Source organism: Camelus ferus, chromosome 24 (genome assembly GCF_009834535.1).
Source record: "Camelus ferus isolate YT-003-E chromosome 24, BCGSAC_Cfer_1.0, whole genome shotgun sequence".
In the NCBI taxonomy this organism is placed as follows: domain Eukaryota; kingdom Metazoa; phylum Chordata; class Mammalia; order Artiodactyla; family Camelidae; genus Camelus; species Camelus ferus.
In genome coordinates, this window is record NC_045719.1 from 16,917,358 (window position 1) to 16,932,550 (window position 15,193).

The window sequence follows — 15,193 nt, forward strand, 5'->3', positions numbered from 1 at the left end:
AATACACTCAGAGTTCCCTTCTGATTATTTTTTTCTTCAATTTACTGTTTTTAATCATCTCCCCCATGAACTATTTTTTAGTCTCTAAACTGGCCTTTCCACCTCTGGTCTGAACCATTTAAGGTGATGCTTATCATATGTAAGTCTGACTTTGTTCATTCAAAATTTGACACGTTAAAGTGCCTCAGGAGGTGAGAGTCAGCTCTGTGGGAACCTCACGCATCTCCGTCAGTGATCTCACTGTAACATGCAGACTCATTTCTGTCTTCACCTCTGAGCCTTGGGCGTCTCTTAGTTAGCGGCATTGGTAGAAACAAGCAATAACTGGTATAATCGAAAACAGACGATGGTCTTGTAATCATTTTTCTCATTTTAGCTTTGGAATATTTGGTTCATTTTGCGTGGCTTGATCTCTCTCCAAGTACTGCCTTAAGCTACTATTAAACCTAATTTGCATGTCCTGTCTCTAATTCATGAAGAGCTGTCCGTGGGAGCCCCAGAGCACGCTGTGGCCATGTTAGGGTGGAAAAAGTGATCGTGGGATGGGTTATCCACAGTGATCATTAAGAAAGGACTGTCTACATGGGCAAGAAAAGAATTGTGTTTTTACATCATACAGACTCCTTATATCTAGCCATGCACTGTAGGTTATTTGCTTGTGTGTAAAATAGATGCGCTCCACATGCTTGGTGAGAATGTGCTAGATTTTCCTGCCATTTCAGTCTGGATACAAGATATTTTTCTGTGAATTCGGAGACGCCATGGAGCCCACTGGTGCTTGTGTATATTTGGGTGACTTAGCTGGGCTGTAATAAGCTCCACAGAGAGCAGAGGCTGTCGCTAAGGGTGGGTGGCTGCTGGGTGAGTCTTTATCTACATTCTGAGAAATTGCGTCTTGAATTGCTTTTGCTCTACCATCAAGCAGCATGTGGGAAAATACACATTTTCATAATGACATGTACATTTAGGTGCATTTATCATCGTGAGTCATGATGATTGTGAATTTATTGCTATGAGCCATACCTGTGACTCGAGGTGGCTGTCGGGATGGATGAGTTTAGATGTGTGTGCATTTACCAAACTTAAAAGGAAATTTGAAGTTGCAGTTCCTATAGCAACCGAAGCTTAGACATGTTGCAAACCCACATATATTAATGTATTTAAATCAAACTCCCATCTACAAATATAGTGTGATGGATTTAGAGTTGCTATGGAAATTGATTTTGAGCTTTTCCTTTTCCTTAGGGACTTCAGCATTCTAGCCTCAAAATAAGATTAATAGAAATACTAGAAAAATGATTTCAAAAAGGCAGCAACCTAAGAAGTAGAAGAGAATGGAGTATTTGAATGATCACAATTAAATTCCTAAATGTAGATTTAAATAAATCCTAACAGTGTTTTTCCAAAGTTGTATTCTATATTTGAATACTCCCAATTATCTTCAATTTGGAGTTCTCTAAGGCTGTGCATATAACCTTAACAAGGTGACCACATTTATTGATTTTATTTGTTTAGCAGTGTTTATATATTTGTTGAGAACGTGTAAAGTAAGCATCGCCTGTCACCTTTGGGGAAAGAAGAGTTCCTTTAACTTTCCCCAAAAGTTTGCTTTTAGGAGAAGCAGTGAAATTTAACAGTTTATGGTTTTTGGGTTTTTTTAATCCTTGTTCTGATCTTGATTTAATAGCCCAGAACGTGGTCTGTCTTGGTCAGTGTTACTTGAAAAGAATATGCATTCTGCAGCTGTTGGTTGTATGGTGTTTTAGAAATATCAATTAGATCAAGGTCGTGGATGGTGTTACTCAGATCACCTATGGTTTTACCGATTTTTGTTGTTGTTATCTGATTCTAACAATTGCTGCAAAGAGTGTTAACACTGATTGTGGAATTACCTGTTTCTCTGTAAGGGAAGAAACTTGAGATTTTCTTGATTTTTGTCTCCTGTATTTAGGGTTCTGTTAGGTGCATACATATTTATGATTGTTGAATCATCCTGATGAATTGACCTTTGTATTTTTTGAGGTTCCCTCTTGATCTTTGGTAATACTCTTTGTCTTGATGTGTGTTTTATCGGATTTTAATACAGCCACTCCAGCTTTCCTACGCTTATTGTTTGCATGGTGTATCGTTCTCCCTGATAGGTAAATTTCCACCTATCTTTATGTTTAAAATGTGTCTCTTAGAAACAGCATGTAATAGGGCCTTGCATTTTTATTCATTCTGATAATCTCTGGACATTGGAGTGTCCGATCTACTGTTAATATAAGTTCTGATTTGGTTGGATTTAAATCTACCATATTATCATTTGTTTTCTGCTTATCTCCTCTGTTTTGTGTTTCTCTGTTTACCTTTTCCTGTTGTCTTCTGAATTTTCTAAATATTTTTAAAATTTTTATCTTAATTTATTGCTTTTTAACCATACCTCTTTGCATTAACTTTTTTAGTGATTGCTCCAGAGATTACCATATATATTCTCATCTTTTCACAGTGTACTTAATATTATACCACTTCATGTAAAATGTGAAACCCTGGCAACCCTTCTCTCCACTGTCCTTTGTTATGATTGTCATATGTATTATATTATAAACATATATACATTATGAACCCCACAGGACAGTGTTACAACTTTTGTTTTAAACCAGCACTGTCTAATATAATGGCTTTTGAATGCTCGAAATGTGCTTATTCTGCATTGAAATGTGCTGTATAAAATGCATGCTGAATTTAGAAGACTTGGTGTAGGGAAAAAAACATAAAACTAGTTACTAGTTTTTGTATTGGTTACATGTAAAAATTATAATTTGCCTATATTATATTAATTTGTATATATTAAAATTAATATCTTAAGATTTTTTTATGTGGTTACTAGAAAATGTTGACTTAACATGGTTCCCATTACATTTCTTTTGGGCACTACCGCTTTAAATAGTCGTATTTTTTTAAAAAAAGAGAAAAAATGTTTTTCACATTTTTACCATTTCAGTGTTCTTCATTCATTCCTGACTATCTGAGTTCCCTACTAATTTCATTTCTCTTCAAACTGAAGAACTTTCTTTAGCATTTGTTGTAGAGCAGGTGCAATGGCAACAAATTCTTTTAGTTTTCCTTTTTCTGTAAATATCTTTTTTCACCTTCATTCTTTTTTTTTTAATTGAAGTATCATCAGTTACAATATGTCAATTTCTGGTGTACAGCAGGAGACACAGCACAGTGTCCCAGTCATTCATATACATAACATATATTTGTTTTCACATTCTTTTTCACTAAAGGTTATTACAAGATAATAGTTCCCTGTTCATCTTCATTCTTGATGACTATTTCCCTAGATAAAGAATTCAGACTGATCTTTTATTCCTCCCTCCCTCCCTTTAAAGATGTTGTTCCACTGACTGTGGTCTCCAAAGATAAGAAATGCATGCTCATTCTAGTCATCCTTCCTCTGTACGTAATATGTCATTTTTCTCTGGGAGCAGCCAAGACTGTCGTTATCTTTGGGTTTCAGCAGTGTGGCTGTGATGTGCCTAATCATGGTTCTCTTTGAATTTATCTTGTTTTGGAGCCCGTTAAGCTTCTTAAATCTGTAAGTTTATGTCTTTCACCATATTTGGGAGGTTTTCAGATATTTAAAAACATTTTTTTCAGCTCCATTCTCTCTCTCCTATTTTTCCATATGTTGGAGGTTTGGAAGTTACCCCACAGGTCCCTGAGGCTCACTTCATTTTTTTCCAGTGTTCTCTCTCTTCTTTAGATGGTTTCTATTAATGTATCTTCAAGTTTACCCTCTTTTTCTTCTGTCACCTCCAGTCTACTATTGAGCATGAAAAAAATTCAACTGTTGTATTTCTTCAGCTGTAATTTTTCTTATTTTTTTCTTTCCTTGTTGAGATTGCCTACCTTTTGTTTATTATGAGGATACTGAACCGTTCAAGAGAGCTGCTGCACAGTTCTTGTCTGCTGATTCCACCATTCTGACCATCTCACAGTTAGCATCTGTTGATTATCTTTTCCTTGTTTCCTGGCTCTTCATATGTTGAATAATTTTGGATTGTGTCCAAACATTGTGATATTATGTTGTGGAGACTCTGGATTTTGTGGTATTGCTCTGATGAGTGTTGATGTTTTTGATTTAACAGGGACTTAACTCAATTAGAGTCCAAGTTGAAAAGTACTCAAGACGTTAAATGTCTCTCAAGGGATCCTAACCTTGACCTCAGGCCTGTGCCTTTATACAGGACCTTCTTTTCCTTATAACTGCCAAGATGCAAGCCTTCATTGACCTTTGAGAAACTCCACCCTTTAAACACAAATACTGCTCTCATCTCAGAGCCATCATTTACTCCAAGACATGTCTGCTCTTCAGACTAGAACCGTCCATAATGGCATTTGGCCTTCTAGAACCCAGTAGGGGGTACGCCACCTTTCTTGTCCCTTCATGGTCTCTCCATCAAGATGAGGCATGCCTGTTTATTCCTACAACTTCCCAGTGTATACCTGCTGGATACTGCTGTCTCACAGTCCCCAGTCACCTAATCACATATTCTGCTACCCATATACCTACTTCAAGGATCAACTGTTAATTCTAAAAGACCATGCAGTGTCAACTCATACAAGGAGAAGATGCGTTTTTCTTACCAGTCCCATAATTAGAGAGACTTCTTTTCAATTAGGTGATAGCCCTTCTCCTTGTTATCTGAACAATGTATCTTTCACTCAGTCCCTGCCCTGTATCAGCACTGCATGGCCTTGGCCTGTTCATATTAAGAAACCATCCTCTTGCTAAACTGCACACAAGTTAATACCTGGTCCCTTAGCTACATTAGCTACATTTAGGCCTGGAGAAAACGGGGGAAAAAATTTATAAGGGGCCAATTAATTAACTTCTGAGAAGACCCCCCCTACTCCCTGGAAGGAGAGGGGTATTGGTGGTTTTGTTCCTCCAGTCACACACCTGTCGTGTGAAATATGTAAGATGCACTGCTAAGCTATGGGATACTTTTCTCCTCAAAGAATAATTGAAACAGTGTTTCCCTACCTGTAATACTGATAAAACCACAGCATAAAATATGAGCAGTGCTCTGCCTTTCCAGGATGCTGACCGAGTTTGGAATGAGTTTGGAAATACTGGGCACAGAGGGGAACAGAGAGTCGTGAAGCATTCAGGAGCTTCAGATAGGAATTTTCTGGCCGTGTCTGTGGAAGAGGCCAAGGGCGTCTTCCAAGGAAGAGCCATGCAATTTTCATTTCCATCCCAGTTTGTTTGCTTAATGAGATAGCACCTTAGATAGATGATTTATTCATTCATTTTACAAAGCTTTTAATTAGAGATAGATGATTTATTCATTCATTTTATAAAGCTTTTAATTATTTTGGCTTTTTGGAATCAAAATATGTCACAGTTTTGTTTTTAAACCAGAATTTTTTTAAGCTTAGTGATGAAAACCTCCAAAATGTTATGGTGCTATTATTGTATATAACTCTTAAAATCTGAATCTAATGTGAATAGAATTTTTAATAAAAATGAAGTTAGGAAAAAGGGAAATATCCAAAATATAGAGAGAGCAGATTATCATATTACGTGAAATAAGTCAGAGAAAGACAAATATCACTTATATGTGGAATCTTAAAAGAAATAATATAAATGAACTTATTTACAAACCATAAATAGACTCACAGACATAGAAAACAAACTGTGGTTATCAAAGATGAAGGTGGGTAGGGTAGGGATAAATTAGGAGTTTGGGATTAATATATACACACTACTATATGTAAAATAGATAAACAACAAGGACCTACTGTATAGCACAGGGAACTATAGTCAATATCATATAATAGCCTGTAATGGAAAAGAATCTGAAAAAGAATATATATATATATATATCTATGTATAATTGAATCACTTTGCTGTACACCTGAAACTAACACAACATTGTAAATCAACTATACTTTGATAAAAATTTAAAAATAGAGTCATCAAATGTAGAGGGAGTCAGCTAAATGCCAGCTATTGTTCTAAACACTTAGTCTGCATTAGCTTAATTTGGCTTCACAACAATCCTAAACGGTAGACTTTCCGACTGTAGCCCTGTTTTAGAGTTGAGGAAACTGAGGCACAGAGAGGTTCAGTACCTTGTCAGGGTCACACGCTTGAAATAAGGAACTGGGTGATTCCAGAGCTCAGTGCTCTTCAGCCATCATATCATGTTGCTTCTCTCAAGTATCACGGATATGGTCTCGTTTTATGTTCTTATCTCCTGCCCACACTGCACTCAGCCGCGGTAAACGTTCACAAACCAAATTCAAATTGCATCGTGAACAGAGGGTATAGAAGGCCCTCCAGGGTTGTAAAGGCTTGAAGCAGAGTACATGCTGTTCTATCTGAATGGCATTTATTTTTTTAAATAGCAATAATTTTTAAAAGTTCAGAAACATCCCCATTCATCCTTGCATCCTTGCTCTTGGGTGAGAGTCATTATATTATATAAACATTGACAAACGTGGGAAATGTTAAGCCCCTTGTCCCAGGTCTCCTCTCAGCTCCGAAGCAAAAATGTGTATCGAGCCCAGAAAACTGAGCCTTAGATTTGTGGGATTACGGATCTCTGATTTCTGAATCCTTCAATTCAGATAATTCTCTCTGTAGATGGTGATAACATGGCCTTTCTTGACCTCTCAGCCTCACGGTAAAGCTTGCGCGGCCTCAAAAGGCAGTGACTTAGCATTTATTTCAGTTTCCATAAGCAGAATAGCACAAATCACCTGTGAGCCCACTTTTCTCTATGATTGGTGCCTTTCTTTGTCCCTTGGTATGTTGGGCAGGAACAGAAGATAGTTTTGACCTGAAGAATTTTCTAGACTCCCTTTGAATTGAGTGAATGGAACTGTTGGCCAGTTGTCTTGTTCTGTCACTGTTTCCCCACTGCGTGACACGTAGACGGTCTTAGTGTTTGCTGAGTTGATTTTAAATTGAATCACCGTGGTGTCCATCTGGATCAAGGAAAATGCAGTACGTAAGTCAGCACACGGCTGTTCTGGACATTTTCTCCAATCACGTCTGTCACTTGAGAGACCCCTTGCGCTGTAGCTTAGAAAATAGCATAGTGCTTGGAACTTTCTGGAATTTTTTTTCCCCAAGTATTTTCAGTCCACAATTGGTTGAATCCATGGATGCAGAACCCGCAGATGTGAAGAGCTCACTGTACTTAACATGGGTATTCCTAAATAAAGAACATAATTCAAAACGCCTTTAAAAAAAAATAGCATAGTGCATTACACAGTAGCTCAGAGAACACTTCTTAAACCACAGTTCCTGCTTGTTGGATTCCTTGCCCTTCCTGTGAAGGCTTTACTTGAATTCTCATTCATTCAGTCTTTCAACAAATACTTGTTAAGGCACTGTAAGAGGTTCTGGAGATACACCGTGATCCAGGGAAGTTACAGGCTGGTGGGGAAACCTGGCACTACATAGACAGTAAGGTTAAAATCAGGTGAGTGCAGTCAGGGTGTGTAGGAAGATCACTTGAGCTGGCCTGTGTATTCTAGAAGGGCTTCTTGGAAAAGGGGAGGTTGGACTAAGATTTTAATGAGTAAGTAGAAGTTAGCCAGGTGAAGTGTCTGGAAAAGGGCTTTGCAGGTGGAAAGAACAGGATGTTGAAGTCAAGGGAGATGGTGCTCTGCTCACTGAAGTGCACGTTGTTCTGTGTGGACGTCGAGGTGTGAGGTGCACAAGCGAGCCAGGGCCCTTGTATCATGGGTTAAGAATGGTGGTATTCGTGTTCTGTTGCTGCAAGACAGCTCCTACAAACTTAGCAGCCTAAAGCAACACACGTGTATTGTGTCACAGCTTCTAAAGTCGAGGCACAGTTTAGCCGTGTTATCTAGTTTAGCATCTCACCAGGCTGCAGTCTGGGTATGTGCTGGGGCTGTGGTCTAATCAGAGGCTCAACAGGGGAAAACTCCCTCGTGTTGTTGGCAGCTTCCTCAAGGCTGCAGGACTGAGGCTCTCAGTTCCCAGAGGCCACCTGCAGTTCCTTGCCAGGCGGGTTTCTCCAACATGGGGGCTTGCGATGGCAGTTTACTTCTTCAAGGCCAGTAAAGGGGAGCCTCTCTAGTGTGTCCGCCGGCAAAAGGAATCATATGTAGAGCCCCATGGGATTCCGTATAACGGGCGTGACATCCCATCACCTTCGTTCTTGGTTAGAAGCAAATCACAGATCCCATCCACCCTCTAGGGGAGAGGACCACACAAAGGTGGGAACACCAGGAGGTGAAGATCAAATTAAGTTCTATACTCACAGAGGCTTACACTATATTATGGGGACTTTGGAGAGTCATTGAAAGGTTTCAGGTATGACAGATAAGAAGCTGTTGCCGCCAACCATGTAGGAGAGGAGGGTGGCCTGAACAAAGGTCATGGCCACGTGGGTTATAGAGACTTTCAGGAGGTTTAATCAACAAAACGTGATGGTGATGGGATATGAGACGTAAAGGAGAGGGGAAGCCAAGGATAAATGATGCACAAGTCTCTGGCTTGGTCATTGGTTGGTGGGAGCAGGAAACCTAGAGCGGGAGCCCCCTGGAGTAAGGACAGTGGGTGACTCAAGTGGCGCTCAGGCTCTGGTTCTTACCTGCCTGAGCTCCAGCTGCTCTGTGGCCTCAGACGATGTCTCCCTTTGCAGGGGGGTCTGGGTAAGATGGTGTTAATGGAGCACGGCAGACTTCCCACCACTGGAACGATGACCTAAGATGCTTGGTCTTGCCAGGGGAGTCAGTAGGACCCTGACTGAAGATCGTGAAGGAATTAAGTAGTTATGTTCCCCCAAAATAGCCATCTTAGTTTGTAAGCTTTTTGCCTAAAGGACCGCGGTGTGCCAGGGGTGCGTGACGGTGTGATGCTGTTGTCATGGTGACGCCTGTGTGTCTTCATTCTCAGTGGGCCTGGCTCTGTTTCGGGGGCTCTTTCAACCACCAGCTTTCCTTCTTGCTGCAGTAAACAGGCAAAGGGAGTGTTCCCCTAAATTATTGTTGGGGTTCTGGTGTGCACTGTTTCCATGGGAGTGAGGGAGCCCTCACCATTTCTAGAGAGAAATCACTCTGAGAACAATTTGAAAACAAGAATTTGAACTAAGAGAGTGATGGGTTGGCACTGAATGCGTTTCTGAGCACGCTTAATTTCCTACCGGGATGTGGAAGGCGTGAAAAGGCCGCTTATCGAAAGAAATATATACCACATTCAAATCACTCCTGGAAAGTTGGAATTTTTAATATTTGAGCCATTTCAAGATGAAGAGTTCTTTCCGGCATTTTTTTTTCCCCTATGAAAAATTCTCTGAAACTAGAGTGACTCAAGCAGCGCCTGGAAAATACTGGAGAATCACATGATGGCTAAAAATAAGCACATCTTCTCCAGCAGGGACAGTAACCGGGGCAGAAGTAACTCGGTTCGTGAATGCTCGCGCTGGCCGTGCGTGCTGGAGGCAGGCCCACCGGCCCATCTCGGCTGTGTGACCGCCGGTCAGGGACGGCGCTGTGGCTCTGGGCCCTGGCCTTCGGCGCTGCTCCCTGGCGGGCTCTCTCCGGATGGAGCCAGCCATCACCCTGTAATGACCCTGAGCAGTGGGCTGGGAGGGACCCCGCTGACTCACAGTGCTTGTCACTGTCTGCTTCTCCTTCCGCCCACCCCTTGGAAGCAACAGCAGATGCAGTTGATCCCAGAACGTCTTTTAGTTGCTGTTAATGAGGCCAAACCTAAGTTGTGATAAAGGGCCGGACATTTGATGCCTTCAACTGGCCGATCTGCATCTGCACCGCCCCTCCGCCCCTCCTCCAGTCTGTTCTCCACGCAGCAGGCAGAGTGAGCCTCCTAAAATCAAAATCAGATCACGTCACTGTCACTCCTCTGTTCAAGACCCCGCTGTGGCCGGCCGCCCTTTGCCCTCAGTGAAGGCCGACCCCCTGGCAGTCGCCTGCGAGGTCCTTCGTGACCTGCCCCCTCCAGTACCGCTCAGACCTCCTCCCCTCCTGCGGCGCCCGGGCTCCCCTTGGCCCAGCACCTGGCCTGGCTGCTGCGCAGATGGGGCAGGGCCTTTGCACCTGCGCTGGGCCTCCTCTGCCTGAAATGTTCTGCTCCTGGCTGTCTGGAAGGCCAGCTTCACCTACTCTTAAGTCTTTGCTCAAATCTGGCTTTCCCTAAGAGGCCTGGAGGAAGTCAGGGTGACTCCTGCAACTGGCACGTCCCTTGCAGGGATCCCAGAAGCTGCAACTGTGGAGCTGTGACAAGATGTCGGCTTCTGTGAGGAGAGAGCCCCACCCGTGCCTGGCGTGGATCTCGGCCCCTTGCGTCCTTGCTGGGCTGCTGCGGGACTGCCACCAAGGGCACTGGATGTTTTTGACCCCAGTCCTTCTGGGTGGACTCGTGAAAGTCCGATGGGTCTGAGCCAGGGGTTGAGACTGGAGAGGATCATGATGGATGCTCGGGCCTTCCCTGAAGTTTCTTTCAAACTGCCAGTCACCCGCCGCTCCCCGGCACTCCTTCCCCCCACCCTGCTCTCCGTCTCTCTTTCCCATAGCACGCACTTTCTAGTTTATTATGTCACTTACTAATTTATTAACGTTATCGTTTATCTGATTTCAGTTAAACATAAATGCCACAAAGACCGGCATCTTTTGTGTTTCATTCATTGTTTTATCCCAACTGCCTGCAGCTTGCCAGGTTCACAGTAGGGGTTCAGTAAATATTCACTGCAGGAGTGTGTGAATCAGGGTAATTTCAGAAGGCACACGGAGACTTGAGCCACAGTAGGCTGGATTTCAAGACAGCGCAAGGAATGGAGGGCCCGATGCCTGGGAGCCCACTGGTGGGTTATGGGCTTAACCCGGTTTTGAAGATTTTCTTTAAATAAATGAGTCTCAATTCATTATTATTTCAGCAGTTTGGTTTCTGTTTTGCTAGCGCCTACAAATGGGAGACCTGTGTGCTCCCTCATCGTTCGCTGACTCAGGCCTCATTTGCTGAGTGATCAGAATGTACACTTACGTATGGCGTGCCAGGCTCTTGTGTAGGAACCTTCCGTGTATTAACTCGTGCATCCTTCCCAGCCCTGCAGCAGGCACTGCTGCTGTGCATGTAGGACATGGAGAAACCCAGGTGCAGAGGAAGTCCCCCTACTCAGCAGGAGCAGAGCCAGGGTTCCTGCGCAGGCTGCCTGCTGGCAGGGCCCCGCTGCGAGCCACTGCCTCCCTGGGAAGATGAAGGACACCCAGTTTCATCCAGGCTCTTCATTCCCACAAGATGAATGTGGATCGTGCTGGGCGGTGTGGAGCCCCACCCCAAGCTGCTCAAAAGAGGAGCCGCCCACTTTATAAGTGGGCACTGAAGCAGCAAAAAGAAAGCGCCTGATTTTGCCACTGGCTGCACTGGTGGGACAGAAGCCATAAGGGCTCCGAACTACTAACTTGGGAGTAAAAGAACCAACCTCTTCATGATCTCACGAATCAGGGCATCCCAGAACCCCTGTTAGAGTTCCATTTGGACAGAATGCTGGTCGCTGAGGTGCTCTGTTTTGCCCTCAGGGCAGAGCAGATTACAGAACCTACAAAGGGGAGGTACGGAGGCATTTTTGAAGGAAAGTGTTAGATCGTGAATTTGCAGCGATCATCAGTCGTGTAGAAGCCGTGAGTCATTCCTCTTGTGTGACAGCTCTGCTGTCTGCTTAGTCACTTAGGAAACCCTCTTCCTACGGGAATTCTCTCTTTTCAGCAGTCCAGCCCCAGCAGTGGCCTAATTTACTTATTTATTTTAACTAAGTTCATTATCTCAGTTAAAAAATAAAATCTCTTTCCCAAAGCAGAGGGGATAAGGAAGTGATGTCAGGTCCATCCACAAATGACTTATCAGTGGAGGTACAAGGTAGCTTCTGTCAGGTTTCAGCTCTTGTGTGGAGTTTGGTTTCATTTTTATTGAGATATAACTGACATGTTAGTTTCAGGTGTCCAACATAATGGTTCGATGTTTGTATATATTGTGAAATGATCATTACAAGTCTAGTTAACATCCATCCCCACACCTAGTTACAAGTTTTTTTTTCTTGTGATGAGAACTTTCAAACTCTACTCTTTTTTTTTAATTTTGTTTTTTATTGAAGTATAGTTGACTTACAATGTTAAGATTCAGGTGTACAGCAAAGCAATTCAGTTATACATGTATATACATTTTTTTTCAGATTCTTTTCCATTATGTTATTACAAGAAATTGAATATAGTTCCCTGTGCTGTACAGTAGGTCCTTGTTGTTTATCTACTTTATATACAGTAGTGTGTGTCCGTTAATCCCAAACTCCTAACTCAAATTGGCAATACAATATTATTAACTATAGTCACTATGCTGTACATTACATCCCCAGGACTTCTTTATAACTGGAAGCCTGTACCTTTTGGCCCCCTTCATCCATTTCATATACCCCCCCCCCAGCCCCCGTGGGGTTTTTAATTGAGTGAGAAGGACGGTGGGGGGGCGGGGGCAGTGGTGGAAGGAACATGCTCTCAAAGTAGGGAGGAAGATGGGGATGACCAGAGAGTGGCTGCTTCCTGAGTGTGTGTGTGTGTGTGTGTGTGTGTTTAATGTCTCTGTGGTTCTTGTCAACAGTATTAATGTTATATTTTTAGCTCCTCTGTTTATGATTTTGGCAGGAAGAATACAGCAGATTATGGGAGAAGAATTTCTAAATTCCATCAGAGCCCCAACCGTGAAGTTTATAAAGCCAAGTATAAAAAAGGATAAACTGTCTTTATTTGCTTCATTGTTATGAATTCATTGGGCCTCACAGACCCAAAATGTAGCATTTTTCCATAAGCGTTAAGCAACCTACTCATTATTGACGTTAGACAAAGCAATGCTCTGGCTTCACTAAGGCAGTGAATCAGGCCACTCTTTGTTTTTTACAACTGTGGTTTAAAATGTCTTAGAATCATATTTATACTCCAAATCCTAAAGGCATTAATTAAGACACAACTGCTCAAAGGCTAGCGTTGTAAATCATGTCCATATCCAATGGGTAAAGTCAGAGAATTACAGGGACTTGTATACAATTTATGTGTTTTCCTCTGCTTCTGAAACTCCTTTTATTTTGAAAGGGGAAATTAGGGAGAGAGAGAGAGATGCTTGAGGGAAAAATGACTCCTGTAAAACAGGGCTACCCCTAATTATGTTTTCAGGACATCGTCAAGTGCAGCTTGAGGAAAAACCTGAAATATTTGATAGCTGCGTGAAGAATATCTGTATCTGTGTGACAGCCAGAGTAGCTGTGCTCTCTTTAAAAGCCATTATGTGAATGTTTTCCATGGAAGTATCATCGAGCAGAGAGGTGTGGGAAGGCATGGAAGTGAAATCACCAGTGGATTTGGGGGCAGCGATTGAGAACCCCAATGTTTAAAGCCAAGATTAGATGCTATCAAGGACATTATTGGTCACTTGACAAAATTGGCATAAGAATGTTAGCTTACGTGAAAGTATACTGGTGTTAAGTTTACTGACACTGATAATAGTACAATTTTCTGACAATATCCATATTATAGCAGCCCAGGTGAATGAAAAAAGGATACCAGGCACCCCAGAAGCTGGGCAGACCTTAGGGTATGGTTTTTTGAAAGAAGGTAGCAAGACTTTTTAAATAAATACACAAAAACCTAGTTCTTAACTATCTAATGAATGTGATATAAAATATTGTCTACTGTTATTTATTCTAAAAAGCTAAACCATGAAATAAATCATTAACTATAGTGAACAAAACGTTTCATTTTCATCTTTATACATTTTAGTATTTTAGGATTTAGTATTTCTCAGTGTGTGCGAATCACGTGAGAGCTGTAAGGGGTAAATTACTTCCATCTCAAATTGCAGCTTCTGAGGCTGTAAAGAGCTCAGTTTACATTCTTTTGAAAATGAGCTTTAATTGTGTGGTTTTTTTAAAACTTCTAAGCTCTGAAGATACTAAGATCTTCCCTGTTCTTTCATTTCTTTGCATTTATTCATTAGAAGGTAAAATGTGCAGTTGACCGCTCGCATCCTCATCTGTCAGACATTTATTTCTCTTTTATCAGTCCCTTTCCAAACAGCTTAATCAGAATTTCAAAACCCTACTGATTTTAAATATCACATGCTAATTATTTAATTGATCTATTAAATTTTTCAGATTTGTTTTTCATTCTTTGTCCAGCCTGTGAGTGACTGGTGGGGTCAGGTAGGGGTGTGTAGAAGCTTTTCTACATCCTCCGTGTGGTGAGTACAGGGGATGAAGCGTGGACCAAACCCCTGCTTCTCCACCATCCCTGCCCCGCCCAGCAGAGGATGCCGGGTCTGAATCCTCCATGCCTTCATCTCTCTCATCTCCGAGACCCCAGGCTGCGTGCACGTGTGCCGGCATGAGAGACCTGGGGCTCTGCACCCCGACTGACCTTTACAGCGTCCGTGAAACACAGATTTAACTCGGAGACCCTGTGAAGTTGGACCCCGTCAGAAGCAGGGGATGTGTTTCTGCAGGAAAAAGCTGGAACTGGGACAGCATCAGTAACCGCAGTGGCTCTGGCCTCTCCGCCTTGGGCCACCCAGCGCCTCCCGTGACCGTTTCCCTCCCAGCCGGCTTCCTCTGCTTATTTGTAGTTTTTCTTCCCTGATAACTTGGTCTTACGTGGGGCTTGGGCTTGCCCTGACCCCTTCTACTTTACCTTCACGTCAGACATTTCAGTTTTTTTCCAAGCTGCATCTGATGATGTCTTGAAAATAGAATCAGTGAACCTTGTTTTACAGGCAGTCAGCTTCTATTCCTCCTGTGTTTTTCTTTTAAACTTTACACAAGACTGGATAAGGCAGAGTACAAGAGCACAACTGTGTCTGAGGGACCCAGCTCCGTTCTGCGACCAGCCACCTCATAGTTGCCAGCCTGTTAGGGGGTGCTGCCTGGGGTGGGGAGTCACTTGCTCTCTAGGGAGGCCCCTTCTGCAGGGCTGTTTCCTTCAGAAGAGGCAGGGACGTGACTGTGACCATGACCATGGCAGAGGCTTGACAGCCCAGCACAAACCACCCTGCTCCTCGCTATTCAGAGTTAACCATTTACTGACTGAATTTACCCACTTGAATTATTGTCTTGATGCTGTCTATAAAGGGCCTAAGTAATAGTGGGAGGTGAACCTGAAACCAAGT

General features: G+C 42.6%; 1 protein-coding gene across 3 annotated transcripts in view; it reads left to right on the forward strand.

Moving 5' to 3' along the window:
• Positions 1-15,193, forward strand: part of MAPRE2 (microtubule associated protein RP/EB family member 2) — a 138,703-nt gene that overhangs the window by 108,306 nt on the left and 15,204 nt on the right. The window lies entirely within an intron of this gene.